Source organism: Oryctolagus cuniculus, chromosome 9 (assembly GCF_051225735.1).
Source record: "Oryctolagus cuniculus isolate XC-2025 breed Fujian yellow rabbit chromosome 9, ASM5122573v1, whole genome shotgun sequence".
NCBI classification, from domain to species: domain Eukaryota; kingdom Metazoa; phylum Chordata; class Mammalia; order Lagomorpha; family Leporidae; genus Oryctolagus; species Oryctolagus cuniculus.
In genome coordinates this window covers 131,314,854-131,324,881 of record NC_142875.1, presented here as the reverse complement: position 1 = coordinate 131,324,881, position 10,028 = coordinate 131,314,854, and the positions used below count along the sequence as shown (strand labels likewise).

The window sequence follows — 10,028 nt, the reverse complement described above, 5'->3', positions numbered from 1 at the left end:
TGTTACTCTGCCCCCAGGCTCCCCAGATTTTGATGAGGTGTTTGAGAATCACAAAGCAAAGGTTTGAGGATGGACGTTGTGGTGCAGCAGGTTGAACCTCTGCTTGGAACATGGGCGTCCTGTTTTGGAGTGCTGTGCAGTCCTGGCACCTCTGCTTCCAGTCAGGCTCTTGCTAAGGCAACACAGGAGGCAACAGGTGATGGTCACCCATGTGCGAGACCTGGAAGGAGTTATTGGTTCTTGGGTTTGACCTGGCCCCGCCCTAGCTGTCACAGAGATTTGGGGAGTGAACCAGTGGACAGATCTCTGTCTCTCTTTCTCTCTACCTTTCAAGTAGTTGAAAGCAAAGGTTTTTTTTTTTTTTTTTAACCGCTAATGGAAGCAATCTGGGGCCAATGGGTGCACTTGTTCAGAAACAGGAGAGCAACCTATCAGCATGGCTAAAATCTGAAACACGGAGAGTAACAGATACTGACCAGGATATGGACAAAGCGGAATAGTTACATACTGCTGGTGGGAATGTCAATCGGTGCAGCCACTGTGGAAAACAGTGTGGAGATTTCTTAAAAAAACTAGAAATAGACTTGCCATATGATCCAGCAATCCAGCTACTGGGTTTGTACCCAAAAGACTTGAACACATTGTATCAAAGAGATACCTGTACCACATGTTTACAGAAGCACTGTTCATAACAGCCAATATTTGGAATCAACCAAGGTATCCATCATTAGATGACTGTAGAAAGAAAATCTGGTATATATGCACAATGGAACATTATTCAGCTGTAAAAAGGAATGAAACTCTGCCATTTGTAGCAAAATGGATGGAACTGGAGAACAACAGGTTAAGTGAAATTGGCCAGACCCAGAAAGACAAATACCACATGTTCTCCCTTATATGTGGGAGCGAAAATGAAAAAAGAGAGCAAGAGAGAGAGAGACAGAGAAAGAAATGCATGTGTGTATCAGTATGGTTGCAAGTATAGTTTTGTAAAATTTGTTCTGTCAAACCAGTGATTAAGAATATTATGCTATTATAGTTTAATGATCTGTGACTATTTAAAATTTACTGTATGTAGGTGAAGTGGTCATTTTTCCATTCAGTTATTGGCATAGCCATTGACTACATTCCCACTAAACTATGGTCTTCTTGGTTTTTACCTGTTAAACTCCTTATTTAGTGAAGCACTAAGCCTTTTTACTGTAATGTAAATTTAAAATGTGTTCTTTCAAAAACTACAAAAAGAGAGAGAAAGGGAGTAGGAAGGAGGGTGGAAGGCAAAGGGGAGGGAGGAAGGGAATATCATTGTTGCTAGACTTGTGTCTATGAGCTATATTGAATCTGTTAAAAACTAGCTAAATTAAAATTTTTTTAAAAATAAACAGAGGCAAATCTAAGGGGGCTGTAATACTTTGATGGAAAATGTCTACTATGAAAAAAATAATGGATGAACTTAAAAACATTTCTACAAAAGTAAGCTTATGTCTTCCTTCCATTTTCTTTTTTTTAAAGATTTATTTTATTTTTTTGAAAGAGTTACAGAGAGAGGTAGAGACAGCAAGAGAGGTCTTCCATCCACTGGTTCACTCCCCAACTGGCCGCAATGGCTGGAGCTGTGCCAATCCAAAGCCAGGAGCCAGGAGCTTCTTCTGGGTCTCCCACATGGGTACAGGGGCCCAAGGACTTGGGCCATCTTCTGCTGCTTTCCCAGGCAATAGCAGAGAGCTGGATCAGAAGAAGAGCAGCCGGGACTTGAACTGGCGCCCATATGGGATGCTGGAGCTTCAGGTCAGGGCTTTAACCCGCTGTGCCACAGTGCCGACCCCTTAATTCCATTTTCTACACACCCTTTAAAGTAGCTTACTGCACTTAGGCAGAGCCACTTTTTATTGTGATTCTTGGGTTGAGAAGAGGTGGGCCCAGGGTGGGATTACAATGTGTGTTATCTCAGCCCAAGGGTATCACAGACAGGAACTGATCTTTACGTGTCTTTCTAACTGTCAACAGCACCTTTTCTCATTGTATCTGCTGTGAATTCTGTCTTTGGCATATCTAGGAAGTTAGTAATTTACTCCCTATATTTCCACATATGTCATGCTTTCTCCTATGTCTTATGCGTTACTTGATCACTAATTATCCATACCCCGTGAGCTGTACTTATAAACCATTAAGAGTTGACTTACTATGTATTCTTCACTCTTTAGAATGTCTCCTGTATAATTTATTTATTTTTGTTTTGTTTTGTTTTTAACTTTTATTTAATGAATATAAATTTCCAAAGTACAGCTTATGGATTACAATGGCTTCCCCCCCATAACTTCCCTCCCACCCGCAACCCTCCCCTTTCCCTTTCCCTCCCCCCTTGCATTCACATCAAGATTCATTTTCAATTCTCTTTATATACAGAAGATCAGTTTAGCATATATTAAGTAAAGATTTCAACAGTTTGCACCCACACAGAAACACAAAGTGAAAAATACTGTTTCAGTACTAGCTATAGCATTAAATCACAATGTACAGCACATTAAGGACAGAGATCCTACATGAGAAGTAAGTGCACAGTGACTCCTGTTGTTGACTTAACAAATTGACACTCTTGTTTATGGCATCAGTAATCACCCTAGGCTCTTGTCATGAGTTGCCAAGGCTATGGAAGCCTTTTGAGTTCACCGACTCTGATCATATTTAGACAAGGTTGTAGTCAAAGTGGAAGTTCTCGTGCACATTGTTAGAGCTTGGAGTTGGAGGCCACTGATTGGCCCATGAACTCGCAAGTGTAGGTAGTGTGCTACATGAGAGGCAAGTTTCTCGCTGACACCACAAGGGTCCCGGCCCAATGAGTGGAGTTGGATAGTGACACTTGCTACATGCCTCACAGCTGTTAGAAATGAAAGCACTTAGAGGACATTCTGCGTGTTCCGCCTTTCTTCCTATTTCTTGCTCTACTTAGACCTCTGGCAGTGGCTTCTCAGTTTTCTGACCAACAGAGGCCTGCAATAAAATTCTAAAAAGAGATCCTGAAGAGATTGAAAAAGAAGAGCAGGCCGCCGCTGAAAAAGCTGTGACCAAGGAGGAGTTTCAGGGTGAATGGACGGCCCCAGCGCCCGAGTTCACTGCTACTCAGCCCGAGGTTGCTGACTGGTCCGAAGGCGTGCAGGTGCCCTCTGTGCCTATTCAGCAGTTCCCCACTGAGGACTGGAGTGCTCAGCCCGCCACTGAAGACTGGTCTGCAGCGCCCACTGCCCAGGCCACCGAGTGGGTGGGAACAACCACTGAGTGGTCTTAGGCTGCTTGTCACGGGCTCTCACACAAACATGGAAATGAGGTTGATGGAAAATAAACATCAGTTTCTACAGACTGAAAAAAAAAAAAAAAAAAGTGGAAGTTCTCTCCTCCCTTCAGAGAAAGGTACCTCCTTCTTTGATGACCTGTTCTTTCTACTGGGATCTCACTCACAGAGATCTTTCATTTAGGTTTTTTTTTTTTTTTTTTTTTTTTTTGCCAAAGTGTCTTGGCTTTCCATGCCTGAAATTCTCTCATGGGCTTTTCAGCTGGATCCATGTGCCTTAAGGGCTGATTCTGAGGCCAGAGTGCTGTTTAGGACATCTGCCATTCTATGGGTCTGCTGTGTATCTCACTTCCCATGTTGGATCGTTCTCTCCCTTTTTTATTCTATCAGCTAGTATTTGCAGACACTAGTCTTGTTTATGTGCTCCCTTTGGCTCTTAGTCCTATCATTATGATCAATTGTGAATAGAAATTGATACCAGGGGATTCCAATTCAATCCCATCAAGGTGGCATGTACCAATGCCATCTCACTAGTCCCAGTGATCAATTTCTATTCACAATTGTTTTTTTTAATAACAATGAATATTTTAAAATAATGCCTACATTACAGTGCTGAAGAAGTAATGACAACTTTTACAAACCTGAGGATTAGTAGGAAATCTTAAGAATCAGTCACAGATGACAGCTCACTACGCAGTGCTGATGCAATGGCATCAACTCGGGTTTTCATGATGAGGACCGCTGGTGCCACAAGCCTGGCAGGAGGCAGAGGTCCTGCCTTTGAGGGCTTTTCCTCTGCAGAACACAGGGACGCCGCCCCCCTTTTCTCACTGAAGTGCCAGTGATGATTAATACAGACCTCTTTCTGTTAGTGGAGCAGCAAAGGGTCCTCATCTTCGTGCAAGAAAGAATTCAGGCGTGAGACAGAGAGCAGTGGAAACCAAAGTAGCAAGGTTTATTAGGGTAGGGACATCCATAAAAACGGATGGGCACCTCTCCAGACAGAACCTGAGAGAGAGTGTGTGGTTTACATTCAGGTCAGGGTTTTTAAGGGGATGGGTCTTGCCTTCTCGCCTCTTCTCCTACTCCTCCTCCCAAACAAAGGACTTGTTGGATGTAAATATGAAAAATTCCTTTCTGAGTTTTCCCCCTGAAGTTATCAGACAGGGGAAGCCTGGCTGGCGTCGTCCCGCCTTAGAGGAAGGATGGTTATCGTGTAGAAGGGGCAGGACAGAAGGAAGATCAGGATCCGGGCAGGATGTTTGAAGTGCAGATACTGGGCTGCACCTGGAAGGTTATCGGGATGACTTTGAGATGCGGATGTGGGACCGCTGTAGATGTCAATTCCTTAGGCCTTTGTCATACACACATGAGCTCATTTCTGACTTCCTACCTAACATTTCTAGTGTATGACTTGCATTCAAAGCCAAATACAAATACAAACCTAAATGTCATGCGGTCTCTGAGGCTGAGCACCTCTGATGATAGGGGGTTGGATCCACAGCATGTACAAGGTCGCAAAACCTCTCCCAGGAGCATTCTCAGGTTGCATTTGAAGGAAACAAGTTTGCATGATGTTTGTTGATGAGAAATCAGGTTGTACAAACAATGCTGGGAAGATGTGGAGGAATGGGAGCCCACAGCGGGGACAGGGTCCCGGTCAAGTCGGGAATGGCAGCAGGGCAGGTTGTCTAAGATAACGTGTCCCCATAGCGTGGAGGGCTTTGTAGAACGCTGTTTGGTACTTTGCATTTATCGGCATACTGTGAGGAATCAGGAATCGTGAACGAAGGTTAGGCTTGGGTGTGACATCGTTGGATTGGCTCATTGTGGTCAGATAGCTCAGATTCTGATCTCGGTTTCAACCTCAGGCTCTGGATAACCATTGTTTCCTGCCAGCTGCTCCTGCTCTGTCCAAAAATTAAGCACTCATGACCTGACTTTGACATCCTTTTACAATTCTCAGCCAACATTCCTGCTCCTCCTCCAAACACACACAAAGATGCACACTTTGTTCTTCTTGGTTATGCTGCAGGCCAGAATTTCCCCTTGCATTAATGTGCACGAATCTCAGCTATCCTTTTACAGAGCTAAGTCTTATTCTTTCTCTAAAGTCCTCTTGAACAGAAAAGCATTATAGAGCATCACTTAGAAATCATGTAGTTCAATCTTTGCTCTTTCTACACTGATTTCCTGTAACAATGTTGAAATGTTTTCTATCACTTAGTTCTTGCTCATATTTTCTTATATACAGTTCCCTCAAAGCTTCCTTTGTAACTGTTGTAGCCACATTTTACAACTGTATGCCTTTGGTGTATTTCTTGAATTTTATCAGTAAAACTCTAAGAAATAATGTCACTAACTTCCCATGTAGCTCAAATATTGTTATTAATTGTCAAAGTACACACTGGATTTTTATAAATGTAGCTACAGGAGATTGGATTTATAGTCATGAATACAGAAACAATGGCTGACCAGTTCACCCCATCACAGTGATTGCAGAATATGGCTTAGAAAATGAGTACAATGAGAAAAGAGAGAGTATGGCTCTGGTAACAGGTTAAATGAGTTGAACCCTAAGTCCTTAGCCACCTCTGTTCATTTGTGAAAAGGCTCTCTGTTTACTGTCTTGCCTGAACACATTGAAACTCTCCTTTTGTTGTGAATGACAAGTATCTGGGTGTCACTCAAGGTTGGGAAAACACCTTGTGTCTGGTGCCTGGGAACCTGCAAGTCTCCTGCTCTGAAGAAAAGGGTTTTCTGCAAATACAGAGGCTCAGGTGTCTGTTGTTATCCTTAAACCCCCAGGAAGCAGCCTGGTTCTACACCTCATTGTCTTGGTAGTGAAATGGCAAAAAGTAAATAGAATTTGCTGTATACTGTTTCATTTTGCCTTGGCTTTGTTCACTTGTGGGATGTGCTAAAGTGATTTTTACTTTACCTTTGCAATTAGAAAAATTTATAGACAGGGCCAGCACTGCATAATGGGTAAATTCACAGCCTGTGATGCCAGCATCCTATATGGGTGCTAGTGTGAGTCCCAGCTGTGCCACTTCTGATCCAGCTCCCTGCTAATGGACTGGGAAGGTAGCAGAAGATGACTCAAGTGCTTGAACCCCCTAAACCCATGTGGGAGACCTCAATGAAGCTCCTGGCTTCTGGCTCCTGCCTAGCCCATCCTAGGCTGTTGTTTGCAGCCATCTGGGGAGTGAACCAGCAGATGGAGGATCTCTCTCTCTCTCTCTCTCTAACTTTGCCTTTCAAATAAATAAAAAATCTTTAAAAAATTTTATAGAAAACTTCCAATGGAGAAGTGTAAAATTAGAATGTGGATTTGAAATTATTCTGTAGTAAGGTTTGTCCACTGGTCTTACATAGGGGTCATTGCTCTACTCAATATACATAGCTAAGCTCTCAAAGAATTGTGTGCTATGGTTTCATGATTGAATCAAGAAGAAAACAGCAGCCCATAATGTCAGACTTTTTCCAAAGTGAAGTATACAAAAAAATGTTCAGATAAAAGGATTTGCCAGAATACATTCTGGCCTTGTAGAATGAGTCTGGAAGAATTCTCTCCTCATAGCTTTAGGAAAAATTTAAGAAGAGGAATTCGTGTAAGTTCTTTACATGTTTGCTGGCAAAGCAGTGACATCAACTGGCCCTGAGCATTTCTTTGATAGGATATTTTTAAATATGGATTAAATCTTGCTACTCATTGTTGGTCTGTTTAGGCAGAAGTCCTACATGGGGAGTAGGTGCACAGTGACTCCTGTTGTTGACTTAACAAATTGACACTCTTGTTTATGACGTCAGTAATCTCCCGAGGCTCTAGTCATGAGTTGCCAAGGCTATGGAAGCCTCTTGAGTTCACAAACTCTGACCTTATTTAGACAAGGCCATAGTCAAGGTGGAAGTTCTCTCCTCCTTTCAGAGAAAGGTACCTCCTTCTTTGATGGCCCATTCTTTCCACTTGGATCTCACTCACAGAGATCTTTCATTTAGGGATTTTTTTTTTTTTTTTTTTTTGCCAGAGTGTCTTGGCTTTCCATGCCTGAAATACTCTCATGGGCTTTTCAGGCAGATCCGAATGGCTTTAGGGCTGATTCTGAGGCCAGAGTGCTGTTTAGGACATCTGCCATTCTATGAGTCTGCTGTGTATCCCGCTTCCCATGTTGGATTGTTTTTTTCCTTTTTAATTCTATCAGTTAGTATTAGCAGACACTAGTCTTCTTTATGTGATCCCTTTGACACTTAATCCTATCATTATGATCAATTATGAACTTAAACTGATCACTTTGACTAGTAAGATGACATTGGTACATACATGCCACCTTGATGGTATTGAATTGGAATCCCCTGGCATGTTTCTAACTCCACCATTAGGGGTAAATCCAAGTGAGTATGTGCCAAACTGTACTTCTCCTCCCTCTCTTATTCCCACTCTTATATTTAACAGGGATCACTTTTCAGTTAAATTTAAATGCCTTAGAATAATTGTGTATTAATTAAAGAGTTCAACCAATGGTATTAAGTTGAGGAACAATTTTTCCCTTCTTAATGTCAACTTTGATCCATTGGTTGTTCAGGAGTAATTTGTTTAAATTCTATGTATTATGTAGTTTCCAAAGGTGGTAGTTGTTGTTATTTATTTCTACTTTTATTGCATTTTGCTTAGAAAAGGGACTTGATATGAGTTAAATTTTTAAAATAATTGTTTAGAATTGCTTTTTGGCCTACCATATAATATATCCTGAAGAACATTTCATATGCCATTGAGAAGAATGAGTAATTTGAAGCTGTTGGATGGAACATTATGTAGATGTCTGTTAGGTCCAAGTGTTCTGGGATGCAGTTTAACTGTACTATCTCTTTGCTAATTTTCTCTCTGAATGATCTGCCCATTTCTGAAAGTGGTGGTTAAAGGCTCCATTGTTGTCTTACTGACATCTATCTCTCCATTTAGGTCTATTGATATTTGCTTTGGATTTTCTATTAGCCATTTGTTTGATGTGTACTTAATTACAATTACTTTTTTCCTTTTGTGTAATTGAATCTGCTACCATTGTTTAGTAATGCTCCTTGTCTCTTTATTGCTTTTGTTTTAAAGTCTGCTTCATCTAATATAGGAACTCCTGCTTCCATCTGCTCTACTTGCATAGACTATCTAATTGCATTATTTCACTTTCAACCTTTGAATGCTCTGGGAGGTGAAGTGAGTTTCTTGTAAGCAGTATACAGTTGGGTATCTCTTAAATAATCTACTTACTCTGGTTACTCTTTTTATTGGAGAATTTAATCTATTTACATTTAAGGTAATACTTGATAGATAACAAATATTAGATAGATAGATAGATAGATCAAGATAGATAACAAGTAGTACCTTAAATAGATTATGACATTTTGTAACTGTTTTCTAGTTTTATTGTAGTTTCTTTATTATCAGTCTCACAGTCTCCATTGTGGCTAAGTGATTTTCTCTAGAAGTGTATTTTGATTCCTTGCTCATTGTAATTGGTAATTCTATTACACAATTTTGCTTTGGTTACCATGAGGCTTACTGATAACATCAACATGTTAAAAGAAGATATTTTGAAATGATAGCAACTTTATATTCATTTTGTGGATAGATAGGTAAAGAAACATAAAGAAAGAGATGGGAAACACTAGCAATGACTCTGCACTTCTAGTCCTCCACATATTTTTAATTTTTATGTCCCATTTTACCTTTTTCTATATTGCTCTTTAACATATTCACATAGTTGTTATTATTCTCGACTGTTTTGTTTACTAGGCTGCATACATAAAGATATGAGTTAGGCAGCATGTTCACAGTGTTAGCATATTCTGAATTTATTCACATAGTTACTTTCAACAATTAGCTTTCTTCTTCTGATTCTTTTTTACTTTGTTCTCCTCCTGTGTCTTTCACTCCGCAGGCCTCAGACACTTGATTTTTTTCTTATTTATTAGCATTTCTTTCATTTTGAAGAACTCCCTTTAGCATTTTTTATAAGACAGGTCTGGTAGTGTTGAGTCAATTCAGTTTTCATTTTTCTGCAAGTATCATTATCTCTCCTTGTATCTAAAGGATGATTTTGCTGAGTTTGCTGAGTATAGTATTCTTGGATGGCAGGGTTTTCATTTTTTTTTTAACTTCTGTATTGTGTAAGAGTCATCCCACTCCCTGCAGGACTACAGGGTTTATTTATTAATTTAAAGGCAGAGTTACAGAGAGGCAGAGGCAGAAAGAGAGAGAGAAAATCTTCCATTGCTGGTTCATTCCTCAAATGGCCACAATGGTTGGAGCTGGGCCAATCTGAAGCCAGGAGCCAGGAACTTCTTCCAGGTCTCCCATGCAGGTACAGGGGCCCAGGGATTTGGTTCATCTTCTACTGCTTTCCCAGGTCATAGCAGAGAGCTGGAAGTGGAGCATCTGGGACTTGAACTGGTGCCCATATGGGATGCCAGTGCTGTAGACGGCAGCTTTACTCTCTAAGCTATAGTGCCAGCTCCCCTGACTGTTGATTTCTGAGCCTCTCAGATATTTGGGAAGTTTTCTGTTTTTATTTGTTAGAATAGTTTTTAGACATACTTGTTTATTTATTTGAAAACCAGAGAGAGAGAGAGAGAGAAAGAGAGAGAAAGACTATCTTCCATCCATTGGTTCACTCTCCAAATGACCACAACACCCAGAGCTGGGTGATGTAAAGCCAGGAGCCAGGAGCTTCTTTGAGGTCTC

The 10,028-nt window shown here is 40.8% G+C and overlaps 1 non-coding gene across 1 annotated transcript; it reads left to right on the top strand.

Moving 5' to 3' along the window:
• The first annotated feature begins 2,739 nt into the window (after positions 1-2,739).
• SNORA62 (small nucleolar RNA, H/ACA box 62) lies at positions 2,740-2,852 on the top strand. The gene has a single exon (NR_036674.2). It is a non-coding gene; the product is annotated as a small nucleolar RNA, H/ACA box 62 (small nucleolar RNA).
• Positions 2,853-10,028: the final 7,176 nt, after the last annotated feature.